This window comes from Oryx dammah, unplaced genomic scaffold (assembly GCF_014754425.2).
Source record: "Oryx dammah isolate SB20612 unplaced genomic scaffold, SCBI_Odam_1.1 HiC_scaffold_17, whole genome shotgun sequence".
NCBI lineage: Eukaryota > Metazoa > Chordata > Mammalia > Artiodactyla > Bovidae > Oryx > Oryx dammah.
In genome coordinates, this window is record NW_024070201.1 from 39,796,166 (window position 1) to 39,819,757 (window position 23,592).

Consider the following 23,592-nt stretch of genomic DNA (forward strand, 5'->3'; position numbering starts at 1 on the left):
ATTCCCTTTCCCCTAGCAAATGTTCCATCATCCAGTTATCACTCATCTGGGGCCTCCAGACTCCCAAAGGGAAACTGCAAATAAGCATATCAGAAGCTCCCACACCACAATCAGTGTGGCTTACTCGCTGGAACCGTCCAGAGGGTTTGTGGAAACTCTTGTTAGGGGAAATGAAGTCACCACTGAGATACAATTCACTCCAGAGACAGGCAGCGGGTAGGCAAAACCTAATGCTTCCTTTCTGGTTGGAGCTGACTACAGAGAACCAACTCCCCCAAGCCCAGCTCTCCTCTTTATCTCACACCCCAAACAGCTCCTCCGGCTTGGACATAGCCAGACCATGACGGGCATCTCAAAGCAAGACTCCAAACCCTGACGCTCTGAGGTTGGCTTTGGGGTTAAGTCTGGATTCACTGCATTTCTTTGCAGTTAGCGCATCTTTTCCTGTTTGCTGAGTTCTGTCACTCCAGGGCCACAGACGGAGTGGGGCGGGAGGACGTGGGGGGGAGAAAGGCAGGGAGGGGAGGAAGGGAGCCCCCTGCATTCTCCCATCTACAAGGCAGGGATTCCCTCTCCCAGCAGCTGGGGGGCTGCTGTGCACTTCTCATGCAAACAGTTGCTGGTGTACCATCTCTGGCCCTCTCAACTAAACCTGAAATCCCACCGATGAAAGCCCGGTTTTCCCACCACCCTGGGCCCCAGCTCATATTTTGGGGCCTGAAATTTCAGAGACACCAGTCATACTCAAGGCAAATACCAACAGACCTAATTATTTAAAGGGAGAAAATTTGGTACAGATGTTATCAAGACAGGAGAGAAGGCTTGCTGGCCGGAGCCAGGCCAGTTCCTCCAGAACACACTTGTTATGATTAACATGGGAACTCGGAGTTCTGACAAGAAGCTGAAAACCACGGCTGCAGCACGCCTGGGCAGAGGAGCAGGCAAAGAAGAGGGTTCTCCCGGCCTGCCCACAGCTGACGCTCTGGATGGTGGGCAGAGTGCAAACAGACCACGTGTGCAAAGCATCATGATAACTCAACCCAAAGGAACTCTCCACCTTTCCCAGACGCATCCGGGCTTCACCGCTGAGGATTCCGTGCCAAGGAATGAAAACTTTTCATTAAAAGTCAGCTCTGAGGCTGAGCCTCAAATCAGATTGTACATTCCTCCTACAGGCTCTGTCCTTAGTGCCATCCCAGAACCAAGCTCCACGTGTTATAATTATGTGCATCTGATTCCCAGGCCAGCGTAAAAGCTCCACAAAAGCTATCTCCATGTCCAGTATGGGGCCTGGCACACAGGAGGCCTCAATAAACATTTGATGGATGAAGGAACTTCCACACCCTCAAGGCCCACCCAGTTCTGGCTGCCTGACTGTAACCGGGGATGTTCGATTCACATCAGCCAGGGTTTATGTCTGCATTTCCCACCCAAGCTGGGGGAGCTGGGGTCTGCCAAGGCCACCAGGATCACGGACGTCAGCAGATCTGTGTGCTCAGGCGACATAAATTTATTACACAGTGGGGAGTTGGGTAGATCCAACACCAGCAGGAAGTCCATTGTATAGATAAGCTTGGCCGTGCTTAGACCTCCACATTTGTGGAGACAGACAAATGCCACATGGAAAAATCAGCTCTTTATTTATCAAATGATGGGAAGAGGAGATATGAGGCCTCACCCACTGTCAAGGCACCGGGCTGGACAGGAGCCCTGTGCCCTCCCAGGGGAACCCCCAGTGCACTACTGACTTCTTGGTGACATGCTGCATCATCCAGCCCACAAGTGGTGGGAGGAGGGGGGCAGAGGGGAAAGTGTTGGGACTGCGCCAAGAATGCTAAAGGGATCAGTCCCCAAAGGGAGCCACCGAGAGGACCAGGGGCTAAGCTAGGGGTTAGCAGTCTGGAGGCTTGATTTCCGCTTTTGAATTCTGCCTCCAGTTTGTTTGGGAGCTCTGTGTGCAGACAATCCAGGGAGGTGGGGCGCAGAAAGCCAGCACTTGGAGAGAGCAAGCAGATTAAGGTCTGCCATTCACAAACTCACTTACCCAGGCGCTGCAGCTCCTTGAAAAGGATGACTATAGGATCTAAGCTATATCACGCCCAGCAGGTTCTACTTGCGAGGCACTGTCCTAATCATTCCATCTATTTCATCTTTCCAACTGCCCTATGAGGTACCTGTCATCACCACTTCCACTTTGTAAATGAGGAAACTGAGGCATTGAAAAGTTAACTTGCTCTGGGTACTATTATTGTCCCCATATTTGAGCTAAGAAGTTGAGGCAAAGGAGGGTCAGAAATTGCCCCAGGGTGGGTCACCTAATGAAGAAGTGGTCAAGCTTGGATACGAACACACGCCACGTGGGTCCAAAGGCTGATCTCCAAGCCACTTGCCTGACCACAAGGCCAGGCCACAGGGCATGTGTTCAGGAGTAAGTGAGGCCAGCTTGGGCTCCTTCCCTACCCAGGGCACACCTTGGCCCTTTAAACGGAGCCGGGTTCAGGTTGAGTGCACGGGGCCTCTGCCCCGAAGCCTGAGTCCACATCTCGGTTGAACTTCATGTCCTTCCCTGGGGTGGAAATTTACAGGCCGGATGGTGCTAAAGCCCCTGCAGCTCTCAGGAAGCCACTCAGGCAGGTGCGGGCAGTGGGGGGTCAGGCATGCGCACTGGCAGCCTCTCTGGTGCCTCTGGAGACCTGGCAGCGAGCTGAGAGACACGATGTCACACGTGGTGCCATCTCCCTGGTAGCGGCGGCCCTCCCGCATGCTGGCCCACTGGCCAGCTCCCCGTGCAGTGCTCTGAGTCCAGGGACGTGCCCTCGTGCTTCCTGCCATGGCTTCCTAGCCTCACCGGCTCTTAAGATGGGCTGCTTATCTAAACCCAGACAGGAAGGCCCTGACTGTTACTGGGTTACCATGAGTGCAAACCGCTCATTCAGAATCACAGGGAAGAGAGTTATCAAACCCAAGGTGCCTCCCACCCACACGCTGGCCTAAGGGGCCTGCCCTCATAGCCCCACGGTCTACGGTCTAAGAAAGGGGAGCTCACGAGAGATGCAGCCACCTACGATTCTAACCTTGGATAGAGAAAGCTTTGTGTGGCGGGGGTGGGGATGGCAGACCGGGTTCTCCACGGCAACTTCAAAGGCCACTCCAGTGAGGAGCAAACCCTCATCTGACTTGACAGGGCCTTGCCCTGCCCTGCCCTGACTCCCCTGTATCTGGGTCACACCCAGCTATTCCTGAGTAACAGTCACCCACTTACTAACCTCAGAAATTTACAGAAAGGAAATGAAGAAAGATATCCTGTTCTCCCTGTCTGCTCTCAAAAAAATAACACGAATTCCTCTGAGAAACATTCCATTCCTCTGTCCCTCCCTTTCAGCCTGAGTCGGTGCTCTGACCCACTTGAGCAATTGTAACTGCTGAGATTGGGGTCTGGATTTTGGGGGACAGTTTCATTTGCAAACGTCTTACCCCTGGACCGTGTAAGTACACTCAGGTTGGACCCTGGAATTGAGAGTCAGATGTGCAATCACCAAAGCTGTGCTTCCTGCCTCTGGGTGCTATTTATACCTCCCACATTTCCTTCATTTAAGGCATGAGTTCCCTGAAGTCTGGACATGCGTGCTGCCAAACCTCCCCTAGAGATCAGCAGCAAGTAAGCCCACGACTCCTTTCATTTCACATGCCAAAGTACATCATCAACAGTGCCAACCCTGTCCCACCTTTGCAGGTGTCTGTCCATCCCATAACGGGAAGAGTAATAGTAAAGACAGTTTTCATAATAGCAATAATAAAAATCAGAGCTCCCACTTACTGTCTGCCTTTATTGTGCTAAGCACTTTGTAAAATAGGCACCTCATTTCTCTCCTACAATAACCCTGAACTGGGCATTTGGCAGATGAGAAAACTGGGGTTTGGGAAGGTAAACTTGACTGTGGTCACAGGACTAGGGTTAGAACAGACCTTGGATCCCAGGAATTGTACTTGAAATCATGATCATGTATTAAAATTCTTCCAGGTTTCCTTGGGCCTTATTATGAATTAGCATGTTCCCTTCTCAGCTAAGATATGTAAGACCACTGAGTCCCCTCTGTGGATGGCAAAAGATGCAAGAGAAGGTGCCTGTCCCCAAACCTCAGGAGGCTGTCTGATTGGGGGCCAGAGAGGAAGGGAAACAGGGGCCAGAAATGCTAGATGGCTTGGGACCGCCTGCGACTACTGGGGATATGTGTGGAAGGGACCAATGTGGTTATGAAAAAGTCCTATCAGAAGATGGTCCAGGAGTGGAGAACTGAGGCTGAGGACTCAAGAGAGACAGAAGAAATGTCAGGCTGAGAAAGAGGGAGGTGACTTGGAGGGAGGGGAGGCCAGGCTGCGCTCAAGTGAGCCTGGTGTTGTGTGGGACAAGAAAGGGCTGAAGGGAAACCAGGGGACAGAGAGGGAGCCAGATGGTAGAAGGCCTGGGATGTCAGATCAAAGGATTTGGATGGTTCCCCCCACCATCCCTACTTGGGCTCTTATGGGTTTGGAGTAGAATGAAAGTACTAGTTTAGGACAAGTAGTTCCAGAGCAATAAAAAAGACAAGACGGTAAGGAGAGAGAAAGAAACCAGAGGCCGAGAACCAGCACCGCAGCATTTGAAACAGACTCACTCTCTGGAATCTCCTCTCTCCACCTCAGCCACAGACGCCCATGCATCTCTACTAGCTCCCCTCATCTTCCTCACCTCCACACTTGGCAGCACCTGGGGCTCAAGCTCCATCCTCTTCCCTTCTTTATTTTACATCCTCTTTCCCTGGCTTTAAGTAGCCTCTTCATGCTGGTGATGCTCAAAATTGTCCCCAACCCCTAAACTCCTAGACTCGGATAAACAACTGCCTGCTGACATTCTCTTGATCACACATCATCCCCCACCACCCCCACCCCCTGCTCCTCTCCCAGTCATGGTCATGTCAGTTCATATTTATCTACTTCCCACTTTTCCAGCTCCTGGAGCCAAAAATCTGGAGTCAACCTAGATTCCTTTTCTCTTATCTCAAACCAATCCTGCCAATAAATTCTATTGACTCTACCTTCAGAAAAGAGTCTGCCCCTGATTAGTTTCATCTCCTCCATGCTGCCACCCTGATGCAAGATACCATCCTCCTCCACCGCCCTGGTCGCAGACTACCTGGCCTCTTGCTTTCCCTCGTGTCCCTTACAGTCCACACCCCCAACAGCAACTGGAGTGGCCCTTCTAAAGTCAGATCACGTCACAGCCAGTTCACAACCTCTGATGGCTTTTCACGGCACACAGAATTCAAAATCAGACTGTATTATGGCCTCAAGACCCTACATGACCTTGCCCTTCAATCTCCCTTCTGTTCAGCTCCGCCCAGCCCCCCTCCCTCTCTGCACTCCAACCACGTTGGTCTCCCTAAGCACACACAGGGTCTTTTCACTTGCTTTGCCCACTGTCTGCAACATCCTTCTAAATAAATATATATATATATACACACACACATATTTATTATATAAATATATAAATTTTATAATTCAAAAAAGGAAATATATTGCAGAATATATAAAGGACTACTTTTATTTTTCTTTATATTGACATCCAGTTTTCCAGCATTATTTTAAATGTTGGAAAATATTTCCAGTATCTACTTAAAGAGTTTTCCATTATGGGCTTTTTCATTTGGTTTTATTTTCAATCTAGTAGCTTTAAAATATTTTTATAGTATCTTACTATAAAATTTTTAAAATAAATTTTAAAAAATTGAAAGAATTTTAGTGAACACCCAAATACCCACCACCTAGATTCTATGATTAGATTTTATACTCCTCACTTTATCATATGTCTTATTATCCTTCCACCTCTCCACTTATTCATCAGTTGATCTTAATTTTTGGTGCATTTCAGTGAAATTGCTGAATCAGTACATTTCTTCCCAAATATTTCAGGATGCAAATCTAATTAACTAGAGTTCAATATTTACTCAAATTTTTCACACCCTCTCACCATAAACAAAAATAAACTTCAAATGGCTTAAAGACTTAAACATATGACATGGCACCATAAAACTCCTGAAGAGAACATAGGCAAAACATTCTCTAACATAAATTATACCCATAGTCAGTTTCCCAAGGCAATAGATGTAAAAATGAAGATAAACAAATGGACCTAATTAAACTTTCAAGCTTTTATACAGCAAAGGAAACCATAAACCAAACTAAAAGACAACCTACAGAATGGGAGAAAACATTTGCAATCAATATTTGATTGCAAGGAGATCAAACCAGTCAATTCTAAAGGAAATCAACCCTGAATGTTCACTGGAAGGACTGATGCTGAAGCTCCAATACTTCGGCCACCTGATGTGACGAGCCAACTCATTAGAAAAGATCCTGAGGCTGGGAAAGATTGAAGGCAGGAAGAGAAGGGGACGATGGTTGGATGGCATCACCGACTCAATGGACATGAGTTTGAGCAAATTTTGGGAGATGGTGAAGGACAGGGAAACCTGTCCTGTAGTCCATGGGGTCGCAAAGAGTCGGACATGACTGAGTGACTGAACAACAACAAATTTGCAAACGTTGTAATTGACAAAGGCTTAAGTTCCAAAATATACAAATAACTTGCATAAGTCAACATAAAGATGAACAACCCAACTGAAAAATGGACAGAAGACCTAAAGAGACATTTCTCCAAAGAAAAAATGCAGACGTCCAATAGGTACCCGAAAAGATGTTCAACATCATTAATTATTAGAGAAATGCAAAACCAAACGACAATGAGGTACCACCTCACAGAGGTCAGAATGGCCATCATTTAAAAAGTCTACAAATAAATGTTGGAGAGGGGGTGGAGAAAAGGTTACTCTCATATCCTGTAAGTTGGAACATAAGTTGGTGCATCCATTGTGGAAAACAGTATGGAAGTTCCTCAGAAAATTAAAAGTAGAATTACCATATCATTTCAGCAATCGCCCTCCTGGGCATATTTTACAGACAAAAGTCTAATTCAAAAAGATACATGCGGGACTTCCTTGATGGTCCAGTGGCTAAGCCTCTGCACTATCAATGCAGGGGACCCAGGTTTGATCCCTGGTTGGGGGAACTAGATCCCACATGCCACAACTAAAAATCCTGCAAGCTGCAACTAAGACCCAATGCAGCCAAGTTAAAAAAAAAAAAAAAAAGATACATGCACTCCCATGTTCATGCCAGCACTATTCAGAATAGCTAAAACACGGAAACAATTTAAATGTCCATCAATAGATGAATGGATAAAGAAGATGTGGTACAGAAATACAGTGGAATATTACTCAGACATAAAAAAAGAACAAAATAATGCCATTTGCAGGAAAATGGATGTAAATAGAGTATCTACTATCTGAAGTCAGAAAGACAAATACCTTATAATTTATATGTAGAATCTAAAATATGACACAAATGAACACATCTATGAAACAGAAACAGAATCAGGGACACAGAGAATAGGCTGGGGGTTGCCAAGGGGGAAGCAAGTAGCAAAGGAAGTTTAGGATCAGTAGATGCAAACTGGTGTACATAGGATGGATAAACAACAAGGTGCTGTATAGCACAGGGAGCTATATTCAGCATCTTATGATAAAGCACAATGGAAGAAAAAAAAAAGGAATGCATCTATATGTATAATTGAGTCACTGCTGTATAGCAGTAATTAATACAACATTGTAAATCAACAATAAAAAATAAGTTTAAAAAGAATGATTATTGAAGTTCTTTTTTTTTTTTAGGTAAAATTTATATACAAAAATGGACTCATCTAAACATACCATTCGGAGAAGGCAATGGCACCCGACTCCAGTACTCTTCTGGAAAATGCCGTGGGTGGAGGAGCCTGGTAGGCTGCAGTCCATGGGGTCGCTAAGAGTCGGACACAACTGAGTGACCTCACTTTCATGCATTGGAGAAGGAAATGGCAACCCACTCCAGTGTTCTTGTCTGGAGAATCCCAGGGACGAGGGAGCCTGATGGGCTGCTGTCTATGGGGTCGCACAGAGTTGGACACGACTGAAGTGACTTAGCAGCAAACATACCATTTACAATACATGTTGCTTCTTATGGCATTGGTTTTCTCCCCACCAATGGTCTTTCTTCAGTGGATCTCATAAGTTCTTATCCCTGGGCTCTGATGCTGACATCTTGGTGTACACAGTTATCAGCAAGGAATTTCTAGTCATGGCAGGCGGGGGGTGGGGGGGTGGGGAGGGTGGGGGGGGTTGGGGGATTGACCAGTCAGCTACCTTGACTCTCTTTCCTTCCTTTGGAAAAGCAAAAGCCATGGGCCCTTCCAAGACTCCAAAAAAGGGTGTTAGGAATCTCATATTCCTTTCGGAGGAATAGCGTGAAGAGCCTTCAGAGATGGGCTGAGTCTAGATATATTCAAAGCTGAAAACTCTAGGGCCAGTTGTAATCCATATGTGGGGGGGGAAAGTAGAGCTAAGATACACAATCTAGCCTCCAGAAATAGATACACAAGTTCACATTTATCACTTTCCGTCTTTCTTTTCAGTTGCTTAGTGAACTTTTGCTTTTAAACATTACAATGATAATAGCCAGCACTCAGAATCCTTTATTCACAACAACTCATAACCACCCTGCCAATTTCACAGCTGTAAGTTTTAAGAGCTGGATCCAGGATTCAAACTCAGGTGCCTGGGTCCAGGGACCACAACTTTAATCAGTTGGTAAAGAATCTGCCTGCAATGCAGGAGACCTGAGTTCAATCCCTGGGCAGGGAAGGTCCCTGGAGAAGGAAATGGCAACCCACTCTAGTATTCTTGCCTGGGAAATCCCATGGACAGAGGAGCCTGGTGGGCTACAGACAGTCCATGGGGTTGCAAAGAGTTGGAGATGACTGAGCAACTAAACCACCACCAGAGACCACTGCAGGTAGTCAAGGAGAGAGAGGATGCAGGCAGGGAATGCCCATGCCCCCCACTGCTCCATTTTTCAATGAATTTTATTGTTTTTTCAAGTCTACCTGACCTCCAGTGACCTCTTCAAAAGTAGAGATATGTCTGACTCACTTTTGCACCCCAAACAACCAACCTGACCCAGGTTAAGTGTTCAGGGATGATTAGGGAGAAAAAGGGGGTGAGAGTATCCAGCAGGCCCTGAGTATACTCCAGGTACCCCTGGAGCCAATCTGTTATGGTGGCAGTGAGAGCAGCAAGCACTGGCAGGACCCAGTAGGAAAACTACAGCAATGGCAAGATGCCCCTTCCCATCCAGGACTTAGCAACATCTGAAAGGGGCCAACGTCATGGGCAACTCAATCCAGTGAGAAAGGCAGAAGAGGCTATGCACCCACCTACACTTTCCCAGCCCAGAAAAGCCAGCCAGGGCTGGGACCAGCAGCTGTCAATCCACCCAAGGTCAAACATTTCCACTCAACAGGTGCCAAGACTGGGAGCCACTTGAGTTCAGAAGCATCTACTGGGTATGTCACATAGGCCAGACCTGCAGCAGATGCTTTAAGTAAACCAGCTTATTTCCATTGTGAAAGCAGCATTGCTTTCCCTGGTAGACAGTTGAGAAACTGAGATCCAGAGGTCATATGACTTAATAAAGCTAGCAGAAGTCTAACTCTGTGTCAAAGAAAGTTGAAAGAGTCAGTCACTCAGTCGTGTCCTACTCTTTGCAACCCCATGGACTGTAGCCCGCCAGGCTCCTCTGTCCATGGGATTCTGCAGGCAAGAATACTGGAGTGGGCTGCCTATGTCAAGCACTGATCTAAATGCTCCAGATGTATTAATTTATTCAAACCAACAACAACCCAAGATTAGGAAATCGAGACACAGAATTGGTTAAGTGAAGTATCCAAGGTCATGTCACAATTAAGAAGAAGGAACTTGCATTCAGACCCAGGATTCTAGCTCCAGAGCATAAACTCAGGTCTGCCTAAGATCACACAGCTAATAAAAGGCAGAGCCAGGAGTCAGTCGCTACCAGGTCCTTGACTCCGGCAGCCTGTATTCTTTTACATTGTTCTCACTGCCATTTTTTCACCCAAGTGTTGAGGCCGCTTGTCCATTTCTGGCCCCTTTGCTCTCCCTCATGACATTCCTCCACTGGTGCTACCTCATCCCATGATCACTCGTGGTCCCTGGCAAGGCTGACTCTATCAGTGGGCAGCAGCCTTGTCCTGGGCTGGCCTCTACAGAAAGGCCACCATGGGCCTGGTAATGGATCTGCATGAGAAGAGGCCAGGTGTTCATTCCACGTTCATTGACTCCTATTGCTCTGAAGTCAGCAAAGGAGAGACTATTTACCTGAACCCAGCAGCTGATTCTGCAGCCAGCTCAGAGCTGGGCCAAGAGCCCAAGGAACACCAGGCCACCCCTGACATACGTGGACTAGTTAACCACCCTGCCAAGAACCCAGGCGTATTCTCCAGCAAGGAGGTGGTGGCTAAGTGTACACCTAAGAATATACTGCAAGGACGCACTGGCCCCTTTCATATTCTCCTTTTATAGGGTCTCTAGCCCTATAGGTAGGTACGGGATGACTGTGGCTTAGTTCAGGCATGCAAATAGGCAAAGACTTACCTGTCCTCAGTGGAACACCAGCAAGAAACAGCACATCCAGGGACAAAGTAAGGGGCAGGTTCTGAAGCTGGCAAGCCATCTATCAGCTGTATGCCTTTGAGCACAGCAGCCTATTAGACTCATTTATCTTGACCTCACTTTCCTCAGCCATAAGAGGGGAATAAGAACAGTTCCTACCAACTATGGTTGTTACAGGGATGGAATTAGTGAACTGTAGAATTGTTCACAAAAGGGCCTAGCCTAGCACAGGATGAGCAGCCAATAACAACAGCAATGACTAACAGATCCTCTGCTCCCCTCCTTCTTCCTGAGCAGTCCTAGAAGTGAAAATCAGCGTTGGGACCTGTGAGAGTTGTGGTCCAGTCCCTCAGGGGACATGGAGGCTGTGATCCCACCAGTTCAAAGGCTGGGAGTGGTTTGCATCCCTTGGGGGCAGGTATACTGCCTTTATCAGAGAATGTGCAGCAGGTAGATGAACCCCACCTACAAGGGGGCAGCCAGCTGCTGTCCCCTGCACCAGCGTCTTGCCCCTGAGCTCACAGGTACACTCACTGTTTGACCTGGAGAAGACTTTAGATCAACGGTCAGTGCACTTTTTCTGTCAAGGGCCAGACAGTAAATATTTCAGACATTTTGTCAACCGCAGGCTTAGATTATCCTAACATCTCCTTCCCCATGTTGTCTTTTCCTTAGGGGCCCGAGAAGATGTTCACGGGAGCACAGAGGCCCTTTTCAGATGGGCGCTCCTTGCAGCTCCTGCAGTCTGGGATGCCCTCCCTCAGATCTCTGTGATTAGGTCTCATCTCAGACTTCACAGTCCTCGGAGACAACTCCCCAGCCCTACCCCATTTGCTCCATCACATCTCCCCATTCATTTTCCACACAGTGCTTTTCACAACCCTAGCCTTGCTTTCATTTATCAACTAGTTCACTGTGTGTCTCTCCCTCTGGAATGCAAGCTCCACCAAAGCAGGGGCCTTTTCTCCCTCACTCACACTGAATCCCCAGGGGTCAGCATAATTCCTGCCCCATAGGAGGTGCCATGAAATATCTGCCAAGTGAATAAATGCATAAAATCAAATCGTGCTTTTATCCCCAAGTCAGGATGCCTACAGAGGCTGAGTGAACTCCGGGAGTTGGTGATGGACAGGGAGGCCTCGTGTGCTGCAATTCATGGGGTCGCAAAGAGTCGGACACGACTGAGTGACTGAATTGAACAGAGGCTAACTGAAGTGTCATAGCCAATATTTACTGAGATACTGCCCTGGGGATTTATATATATATCCTTATTAAATGAGACAGAAACTAACTTATGAGACAGCAACTATTTTATCTCCCCATTTCTGATGAAGTGAAAGTCCCACTGCTCAAAGGCATGTATCTGGTAAGAGGCAAAACTAAATTTCAAACCCAGACCTGACCAAATCTGGGGCTCAAATGATTAACTATCACTCTTGCTTAATTTTACCTCAAATTATATTAAGTTAGAATGTAGACAGATTGTCTGCAGCTGATTAGAAATGCTGATGAGCAGTGAAGTGTCTCTGGATTTGTTTAAAGTGGGGGGAAGATATTATCTAATATATGCAATATATGGGGCATTTCTCATAGTTTACCAATGGAATAGCTAGATTCAGATGAAAAACTTGAGACGTGACAAAGCCAAGGGAGACAGCAAATCTTGATATTTCCTAAGGGAAGATCCATTTGGTCAACTGCACCTTGAGCTGCCTGTTGGGGGAGAGACATCTAGTGCCAACCCACAGAAGACAGCTGCATGGCAAAGCCCCATGTCCAGACATGGCTCCCCAGTTCCAGAAGACAAGCCCCAGAATACTGACACTTAGATGCCTTCCCTAGAAAAGGAGCTTTAAGGCCTTGCAGAAAACAGGAGAAAGATGAGTTCTTTTTAGGATCTCACATGCCTTCCAGGCCAGGGAATCTCTTCTCACTAGTGCAGTGTTTGGACTCCTCTTATAGCTGCCACAAAAGGGAGCAAACAGAAGCTCTTGACAACTTCCAAGTGGGTCACACTTTACACTGTAAAACGGCCTGTATTTAAAATGTTTCAAAACTTTGAATGGGTCACAGTGTCTAGACATTGGGAGACTCCAACCTTACACCGTTCTGCCCATCCATGTCTGCAACCTGCCAAGGAACACGTTATATTTTCTTTATCAGACCATCTTAAAGAGCATGTTTCTGGAAAACTTCTCCTCACAGCCCGCTGGAAGCTGTTTAGGGATTATTTCTGCCACCATAAAGAAGGCATGCCTGGGCATCGAGGGCCTCTGCTCTCTGGAGGCAGGCCTGGACCAGCGGGATGAGTGCGGCATCACCCCTCAGGCTGGCTGCGGAAGTCCACTTATGGAAGCTGGGATTTCTGGGATCTAGGTGTATTACATCATGGCTGTAACCCTCCAGGGAGAACAAACAAAGTGCTTCCCCAGCTTAAACACTGGGTGGGGGTTGGGCAGGGGGGAGTGAAGAGATAGGTGGAGACATGGGTTAAGGTCTGCTGAACTATTAAAAGAAAAATAAGGCATTTGGAAATCGCTGTTCTAGTTCCATGCAGGACCTGATCTACGAGAACCAAGGAGAAAAGGATACCTATCATGCATTTGGGCTTCCCGGGTGGCTTAGTGGTAAAGAATTGGCCTGCCAATGCAAGAGACATGGGTTCGATCCCTGGGTCAGGAAGATCCCCTGGAGAAGAAAATGGCAACCCATTCCAGTATTCTTTCCTGGCAAGTCCCACAGACAGAGAAGCCTGGCAGGTTTCAGTTCTTGGGGTTGCAAAAGAGTCAAACATGGCTTAGCGACTAACCAACAACAACATCATGCATACTGAATGCATTCAGAAGTGTTTCATACAGAAAACACTCAAGGAACACCCTTTCTTAGGCATCATGTTGAGAACTAGGGAAGTGGGCTAGGAGAAGGGCATGTCACACTTCCTGCCCACAGGTAGTCCCACTTCAGCAAAAACAAAAAAAAGCCACAAACCACTGAGGGCTTCTAAGTAAGATGGGATTCACTAATCACACACAGAGGGAGGAGGAAAGAGCAAAGGCAGGACCTGAAAGGGAGCTGCTCTCAGGCTGGGTGAAGATGTCCTGCTAGGCTGAAACAGAGAGGAGGCTTGGAGGAGACATCCCTACTCCAAGTTCAGTTCAGTTCAGTTGCTCAGTCATGTCTGACTCTTTGCGACCCCATGAATCGCAGCACGCCAGGCCTCCCTGTCCATCACCAACTCCTGGAGTTCACTCAGATTCACGTCCATTGAGTCAGTGATGCCATCCAGCCATCTCATCCTCTGTCGTCCCCTTCTCCTTCTGTCCCCAATCCCTCCCAGCATCAGGGTCTTTTCCAGTGAGTCAACTCTTTGCATGAGGTGGCCAAAGTACTGGAGTTTTAGCTTTAGCATCATTCCTTCCAAAGAAATCCCAGGGCTGATCTCCTTCAGAATGGACTGATTGGATCTCCTTGCAGTCCAAGGGACTCTCAAGAGTCTTCTCCAACACCACAGTTCAGAAGCATCAATTCTTCCGTGCTCAGCTTTCTTCACAGTCCAACTCTCACATCCATACACTCCAAAGAGGTTAACAAATTACAAATTCGGGTGAGGGGGTAGAAGGAGGAAGTGAAACTGACTCAGATTCTAAGATTGGGAGGGTGGTGCCACTGTGAGCTAAGACTGAAAGTCAGAAAGTAGAATACATTGAAGGCGGGGGAGAGAAGAGGAAGGGTGAAATTACAAATTTAGTTTTCAAGGCTTTTGAATGTCAGGTATCACAGAAAAATCCAGAAGGCATGTAGAAATCCCGATAGTTGATACAGAGAGTAAAAGAGACATGTTTTTTTTAATGACAATAATAACTTCTATTTGGTGGAGGTTTACTAAATATCAGGTATGGTACACGTCAATCTCATTTACTCCTAACTAGAAATTTGTAAAACAGATATTCTTATGCCTCTTTTACAGATTAGGAGATGGATACTCAGAAATGGCCAGAGTCTTAGGTCTCTAACTCCAGCAATTTATGCTGTTAGGCCACAGGGCCTATAATTTTGGAATCATCGCCCATAGGAGAAGACTATATCATCCAAAGTGAGAGCATCCAGTAGAACTGGGTTTCTGGACTTTGGTGCAATGGACATGTGGGCTACATTGTTTATTTTATAGTTGGGGGGTGGGGAACTGTCCTGTGAACTGCAGGATGTTTAGCAGCATTTCTGGCCTCTCCCAGCTAGATCCCCCTTCCCCCTGAGCATGACAATCAAAAATGTCTCTAAATATTGCTAAATAATTAGAGCAGAGGCAAAATTGAACCACTCCTGGAAAGAACCACTGCAAAGAACTCCTGCAAAGAACCACTGCAACAGAAATATAGTGTAAGCCATGCATGTAATTTTAAATTTTCAAGTAGCCACACTTTTTTTTGAAAAAGATAAAATTAATTTTAATACTGTAATTTAGTTCAATATGTCATTCATTCAAAAAGCAATAATAATGTTACTGTACAATCTTTTTTTCTTTCCATACTGAAATCAGGTGCATATTTTACGCTTAGAGCACATTTCAGTTCAGACTTGCCACATTTCAAGCGCCCGAGCTATGTGGCTAGTGGCACCCCATACTGGACAGCACAGATCCAGAGGAAAGAAGAGGCTCCCTCATCCACAGTTATGAGCGGTGGAGACAGAGGGACCAAAGGCAACACTGAACAGTGGTCAGAGGGCATAATGCAGATGCTGGCAGCTCAAGCTTTCCCTTTCGCCTCTGAGAACTGTCCCTGCCCACCAGCAACCCACCTACTCCATGGGATGGGTAGGGTAAGGGGGAGTGGAGGCAGGCACCTGTTTAAGAGAGGTAGAAGGGAAACCTGAGAGAGGGTCCTGGGACACCCACCCACGTGGACAATGGGAGTTACTAGCTTCCAGGGAGGCAGCTGCCTGAGGAGTAAGACAGAGACAGACAACTCATCTGTAATTGGAAACACCCAGTCACCTCTACCAGCAGCTGCTGACACAGAGCTGATTCCAGCCCAAGTAACCGCTGAAACAAAGCCCTCTAAACCACAGCGTCTGAGTCAGTCTTCAGTCAGATGCAGAAGAACCAAGGCCCTTGCCTGGAACCACTCAGTAACGATCAACGTATCTATGGGGGCAATTCAAATGGAAGGGCTGAGGGCTCATGGCTGTCTAGACTTCATTTATTCACTCAGTAGGCCACTGCTGTCCTGAGAGGGGTATTACCATCCCCACTGTATGGACGGAGACACTGGACCACACTGCTGGAAAGGGCCAGGGCTAGGATGAGCCACTAATTATTTAAAGAAAAAAACATTTAAAAAACCTGAAGCAAGTAATTAAAAAATAAGGTCTAGAGATGGTCCCTCCTTGAATATGAAAACAGCTAGCTCATCAAAGTTTTATACATGGAACAAGAAACAAAAACTCTTTACAATGATAAACCAAACAGCTTCATGGGATTAAAGAGAGGAAAGGAGAAGATGAATGGAGCAGGAATGAGACGGAGGAACACAAACAAAGGAGCCAGGGGACCTGGATTCCGCTCCCCGCCCCCGCCCCCACCCTGGCTGTGGAGGAGAGCAGAAGGGCACGGCAGAGTTGACACCCCTGCTCCAGCCTCGGGTGGAGGGCAGGGAAGTGCTGTCCATCTCTACTCTCGCAGTCAGGGCTGCACTGGTCATCACTGGTCTCTCACAGTCTCTGAGGAGTATCACTACTCACCCCTCAGTGAGACTGATGAGGATTCCTATGGCAGTGGATTCTTACAGACCCCATCAGATCACCTTGAAGAGGCATAAGAGGGCAGCCTGGGTACACAGCCTAGCTGCCCATGGACCTTGGGTCCTGAGCCTCTCCTGTCTGCCTCTAGGAAGAGGCAGATGCCCCCTTCTGAGTGGGCAGCTCCAGAAGAGAACGTCCCCTTAGTTGATGCCCAGGTTCCCATCAACTGTACCAGGCACCCTTAAATGCCTAGCACTCTCAAAGCCAACCAGCTCCTGTTCTCCACATTCCAACACAGCACCGAGCTGGCGAGAGGCACATCCCTATACCAAAGTTCCCATCGAGGCTGTCACCTTCATTTTGCAGATGGGTAAAGTGAGGCCCAGAGACTGCAAGGCAACCTGGGTTCTTTCCACTATGTAACAGGCAGAAAGGTGTGTGTATGTTCAATAACCTTAAAGGGGAAGATTATATATAGTATTTACATACACATGCAGTACTTGTGAAAAGAGTTTTATAAGTTATAAAGCATTTTTACAAATGATAGTTATTGGGTAGAGGCGACTGGGTGTTTCCAATTACATCGTCCTCCAGACAAACTTATGGACCTACCTACAGTGTTCTTTAGGGCTTCCCTGGTGGCACAGAGGTTAAAGCGTCTGCCTGCAATGGCAACCCACTCCAGTATTCTTGCCTGGAGAATCTCAAGGACGGAGGAGCCTGGTGGGCCCCAGTTCATGGGGTCGCAAAGAGTCGGACACGACTGAGCGACTTCACTTTCTTTCACTTACAGTGTTCTTTCTAGTCTCAGAGTTCTTATTCAACTAAACACCTCCCACCCCCATCCCATCTTCCAAAAAGCCATGTCTAACTTCTGCTTCAACTCTGTGTAGGCAAAGTCTTGTCTGTTTTTCAAAATCCAGTTTGTAAGCACTTGAGACCTCTTCAGTGCTTGCCACAGTTTCCAGCAAAAGTGCAGACCCCAGTTAATCCCATAAAGGGGAGCCTCCCCCTACTGCTGGCTTGAGGACTTCCACTTCCCTCCTAAGTAAGGAAGAAAGGAAACCCGTAACAGTGCCAGGAACCGGGGACCCACTCAGAGCCACTGGGTCCACCTTCTAGTTCCAGGGCTCCTGTCCTAAGCACCCACTATGTGCCTTGGGGGCACCTGGGATACCCTGAAGAAGGCACAGAATGTCCAAGTCTTTGGTGGTGTTTTAGAAACATGACCGTGGGTGGGGGTTGGGGGTGCAAGCAATTGGGGTTGAAGCAGTTTAGAGGAAGCCTGTCAGGGAAGAGGGGTGCCGTGCCAGGCTCTCAGGTGTCCCACAGCTTCTCCTTTAAACACACGCTATGGGCTGGGCCAGCCTCACGGCCTCCCCAGGGAGAGCTGAGCACGGCCATGCGGTCAAGAACACTGAGAACTAGCACTGAGACCAGCAGCGCTCCTGCACGTTGGTGCCCTGGTCTCCTCTGGGCTCAGTGTGCTCACCTGTGGAATTAGTGCCTGTAACATTTGCACATATCAGAGAGGGGCCAGGAGGCTCAGACCCCAGCCCTACCCCCTACCCTGGCCAGCACAGCAGCGGGAAGTTCAGAGATGACCAGCCTCTGTCATCTGGATGGAAAGGAGGCATGAGAGGCTTAGAACAAGAGGGAAAGAATGTGGGCAACGTGGGAATGTTCTCTTGAACCAGGAAGTGAGGCTATTTCTTCACTGTTCTCTATAGCACATGATAATAGCAATGGTTTTTATTCTAGAAGTTACCACTTCTCGAGTGCTCACTGCTTTATCTCCAGCCTCTAGAACCCTGCCATCCTGACCCCAAATACATGTATGCGTTCAACAGAAGTTAATCACTGCTGTGAGCCTTGTATAAACAGGAGGTGCCTTGGGGGTGGTAGGTGAGGAGCCCTTCCTAAGGACATTAGTCTTTTGATGACTCTCTAGACTATGTGAAGCCCTGCATTCTCCCCTCCTGCTATGTGATCTCGTAAGGTAGTGAGATTCAGGAGACTCAGCGAACTGGAGAGGTTCTGAGCACCTAGAGGCTGAGAGAGGGGAGATAACCTCACCAATCCCTGAGGCTTGATGGCAGAATTCAACTAACTAACCTACTATGGGTTAGTTACCATTGTTGCTGTTAACTACCAAAGTGAACACCACCCCAGCCCTCCTTCCCCAGCAGACTGATGAGAGGAATCTGTGAAGTCATTCCCCCAAGCTCATTCTTGTGTTGGTAAAAATACAGAAAGGCTTGGTTTACTACAACGTCTGGAATCTATTTGCGAAACCTCTCAGAGAGGCCAATTTTATCACAAAACCCAAATATCAGACATTCTCTGAGACAGACAGACAATAGGGCAGGACATTCAGGAGCTAGGTGCCCTGCAGACAGACTGCAGGCTGGCACTGTCCCTAGTTCACCACTCCTGGGCTGGAATTTCAGAGAAGCCGGGATCACCAACTCTGCAGTCTCTATGGGCTATAAGGCCAGGGAATAGGGTCCATAGTGGAGCCCTCCCTCCTCTGGGACACAGACACCCACATTTAACCACTGGGGGAAGCGTGAACAAGAAGCAGCTCCCAGGGCAGGGAGGCAGCCAGGGATAAATGTCCCCACTGTCCAGATCCCGTTCACCCTGACAAACAGTAATAATGACCAAGGCAATAACCTTACTCTAAGTGCTCTACATATATTAATTTATGTAGGTCTCACAATCACCCTGTGATCTGAGTACTATTATTATTCCCGGTTTACAACTGAGGAAATGGAGGGCCAGAGAGGTTAAGTAAGATGCCGAAGGTCACACAGCTAAAACTGAGATGCAAACCCAGGTTGGTCTGAACTCAAAGACCAGGCTGTCCAGGCACAGCACCACACGCATACCACTGCCTCACTTCTTAGCATAAAGAAGTGAGAGCCTGGAGGGCTGTCTACCTCAGTGGAGCCCTTGGTATACCTAACTCTCCTATGTGCCGGGGTAGGAAGGCCCCTCTCACTTCAACAGTCCCCAGCCAGAATCTTCCCAGTGATATTTAAGGGAGAAGACACATCAGACTGGCTCAGCTCAGTCTCAGAAACTCCATCTCAATTCTCTTGCAGGCCGAGGCAGAGCAGAGGTGGCTAGTTCTGGGCTCAGAACTGGAGTGGAAGCTCCACATCAGGTCTGGGACAGGGAGGAGAACACGCAGAGTAGGGATGACGGTCCTCCCCGGCTGTGCTCCAAATGGTTGCCCACTGGGCCAAGACTCTAGCAATTGTCTTAAGGAATAGCGCAGCAATTAGCTGGGTACACCATATGTTTTCATCTGTTTTGAAAACTGAATTGGAATAGAACATGGTTCCAAGGCCCAGGGCAGTTCAACAACCGAAAGAAAAAAAACCCACAATTACGTGTCATCTGAACCCAGGAACCACAAACCCTTTTTTAAATTCAGAGCTAATTAAGGGGGAAAAAAAAAAAAAGGAGCAGGATATGGTTCCATGATGGCACTGAGCCATCTTCCCCCATACTCCTAACTTCCTGTACAGAGAAGCATTTTGTCACCTTAGCACCTTCTCACCAAGACAACAATAGGCTACATTTTTTCCATCTAAGAACAGCCAGCTTAAAACAACAGATGGCCAAGCAGGGAGAGTGGGGTCTGCTGAGCCACTGAGGATGTTGATTAATGGGTTTCCCAGGTCTGGTATCAGCTGTCCCAGACATGAGGTGGAGAGAATGCTCTTAGAACATGCTACACCAACGGCACTCTCTCAGGCACTCAGGGAGCAGCTCGGCCTACGCATTCCCAACCCATGAGCTCAGTCTGGAGGGGAGCCAGGGAAAGCCCAGGTGGAGAGCGGAAGGGTGGGAAAGGTCTGAGGATGCTGGTACTCCCTGCTGCTCCAAGAATGGAGACTGGCAGTGCCAGGGGCACAAAGACACCAGCTCCGACTCCACAGCAATGGACCACCTGGTTTGCCTTGATTATAAGATTCAGGATAACAACAAATTTAAGAGAGAACTCAGAGAAGACTTCTACTGAGACCTCTTATGTCACACAAGAGGAAACAGAGCAAGAAGGAAAGGAGAGGGGAATTTATGTTCTTGAAGACTTCCAATGTGCAAGAAATGATTCTTTGCCTGTTAAAGCCAGTAAAGTATGTGTTAATATCGCTGCTTTGCAGATAAGGACATTGGGAATCAAACCACTCAAGTAATTGGCTCAGGGTTGTAAACTAAATGAAGGAGCAGAGATTTGACTCAGGTCCTGCCCTAGGCTCTTCCCAGCATACCCTCCCCACACTGGCTGCACACAGGCAGGCCTCACACAGCTCCCAGGTCTGTGACATCGGCCAAGGGGCCCTTGACCATGTCTGTGCCCTGGGTTACTTTGGCAAACCACTGAAGTTTATGAAAACTTTCACAATCTTTAAATGCATGAGATAAAATGTTAATACACTTCAACATATCTCATAATATATTATTAAATAATGATGACCTTAGACTTAGTGCAGGTCTAAGGCCTTAAATAATTTCCAAATAGTGATGTGTAAACCAGAGATTGAGATATCTACAACTGTAAGGATAAAAGAAAATATCTATGATTTCTATGGGTGACAAATCACAGGCACTCCTAACATAGGTTTGCCACCACACTCGCAAATGGGAGAAACGCTACATTTCAGTTAGAGGTTAGTGAAAATAAGAATTCCCCCTGCCCCTGCCTTCCAAGTTCACAGATTCCTAAAGATTAAAAAGCCTCATAACAGTACAGAAGGAAAACAAGCATATGAAAAGATGTTACACCTCATATGTCATCAGGGAATTGCAAACGCATATCTATCAGAATGGCCAAAATCCAGAACACTAACAACATCAAATGCTGGTGAGCACGTGGAGCAACAGGAACGCTCATTCATTGCTGATAGGAATGAATGAAAAAAGGGTACAGCCACTTTGAAAGACAGTTTATCAGTTTCTTACAAAACTAAACGCACTTTTACCATACAATCATGCAATCAAGCTCCTTGGTATTTACTCAAAGAAGAATGAAGTTTATGTCCAAAAACCTGCATATGAATGTTTATAGCAGTTTTTTCATCATTATAAAACTTTGAAGTAAATAAGATGTTCTTCAGTACTTGAATGGTACATAATAAACTGTGGTACATCCAGACAATGGAGTATTATTCAGCACTAAAAAGAAGTGAACTATCAAGCTGTGAAAAGGTATGTAGGCACCTTAAATGCATATCACTAAGTGAAAGAAGCCAGTGTTAAAAGGCTACCTACTATGTGATTCCAACTATAAGACTTTCTGAAAAAAAAAAGTCAAAAAACTATGAAGACAGTAAAAAAGATTAGTGGTTGCCAGGAGAGTCAGGGGGGTGGGGTGAAAAGGCAGGAAGAATGGATGGAACACTGAGGAATTTTAGGGCAGTAAAGAGATACACAGCCGTATATGTTTGCCCAGACCCATAGAGAGTATAACACTGTGAATGAACCATAAGGAAAACTACAGACTTTGGGTGGCTGTGATGTCATAATCACTTTGGATGACTATATTGATCGTGGGGAGGCTAGGCATGTGTGGGTATAGGGAATATATGGGAAATCTCTATGCCTTTCCTTCAATTTTGCTGTGAACCAAAGACTGCTCTAAGAAAAAAGAAAGAAAAAGGATGCAACCACAAAAAACAAACAAAACCCATACCACACAAACACTGCTATGAATCCTTAGCATGTGGGACAGTGTCAACCCTTCCCTTAAAGCTGTAGGGCAGAACAGTAACAGTGACCATTTGCTGAAGCTTTACAAGGTTGCAGCCCCCTGTTATGGTAAACCATTTCCTATTTACAACACTTTGAACAGGGTAAATATTACCTTCATTCTACAGATTAGAAAATTTCAGTTTCAAAGTTGAATCTTAAAGCAAACTGGATGTATCTACCTACTACATATCAAGTTTCTGGATTACCATGATTGGAGAGATTGCAAAACAAGCTGTTAAAAAATTATTTTACTTGAAACCCTATTTTAAATCTGTGTAAATAAGACAAAATAAATTAGATGCTAAATTTGATATAAGGCTATGAGTACCACACTTAAGGTTTTTCCAGTAGTCATGTACAGATGTGAGAGTTGGACCATAAAAAAGATTGAATGCTAAAAAATTGATGCTTTTGAGCTGTGGTGTTGGAGAAGGCTCTTGAGAGTCTTTTAGATTGCAAAGTCAAACCAGTCAATCATAAAGGAAATCAATTCTGAATATTCATTAGAAGGACTGATGCAGAAGCTGAAGCTCAGCCACCTGATTCAAAGAGCCAATTCATTAGAAAAGATCCTCATGCTGGGAAAGATTGAGGGCAGGAGGAGAAGGGGATGCCAGAGGACAAGATGATTAGATGGTATCACCAATCCAATGGACATGAGTTTGAGCAAGCTCCAGGAGATGGTGAAGGACAGGGAAGCCTGGCTTGCTACAGTCCATGGGGTCACAAACAGTCAACAATGACTGAGCAACTGAACAACAACACCATACTTAACCTTGAATTTCAAACTAATACATCCATCAAAAGAGCTTCCTAGTCTCAGCATATTACCTGAGACCCTTTTAATAAGCAAACATTAAAATGTGAAGTTCTAAAATTATCAATTCATAAATACTAAGTAATGCTGCTGTCTACCTTAAATGTTTCAGGTAAAATTTCTTTAGAAAATAAAAAATAAGAATATCTGAGCTATCCTTGTATCCTTAACACCCAATACTAAGCATTGAAGAAATTATGTGGTTGGAGACACAATGGATTTTACATCTTTATGAGGGTCACTGTCTGTATTGAAGTCCTCAAACAACTGGCAACAACATCTGGGCCTGATGGTTTTGAACATTCTTGCATTCTTACATTTATCCCTGTGAAATTCTAGGCAAGTCCTTTATCCCAATTAAGCCTTAGCTTCCTCATCTGTAAAGTATGGTTGATCATGCCAGCCCTGATTACCCCCATGGAGTTATCGTCAGAATCCAATGAGATACTAGATGCAAAATTGCTTTGCAAGTGGAAAAGCTTTGTAGTGTTGTGATGTATGGCTAAATTCTAGTGAATGGTGTCATTTGATATGATCTGGAGCCCTGGAGTAAATCTATAAGGGACAAATACAAGAGGCTGCTGCAGCACAAGAAGGCATCATAAATCCATGCCACTCCACCTGTTGCTGAGCTCAGCAGCAGAAAAAGATCAATGATGTGCTCTTTACGGA

At 46.5% G+C, this 23,592-nt stretch overlaps 1 protein-coding gene across 12 annotated transcripts in view; it reads right to left on the reverse strand.

Moving 5' to 3' along the window:
• MICAL2 (microtubule associated monooxygenase, calponin and LIM domain containing 2) overlaps positions 1–23,592 on the reverse strand; it is a 154,981-nt gene that overhangs the window by 60,627 nt on the left and 70,762 nt on the right. The window lies entirely within an intron of this gene.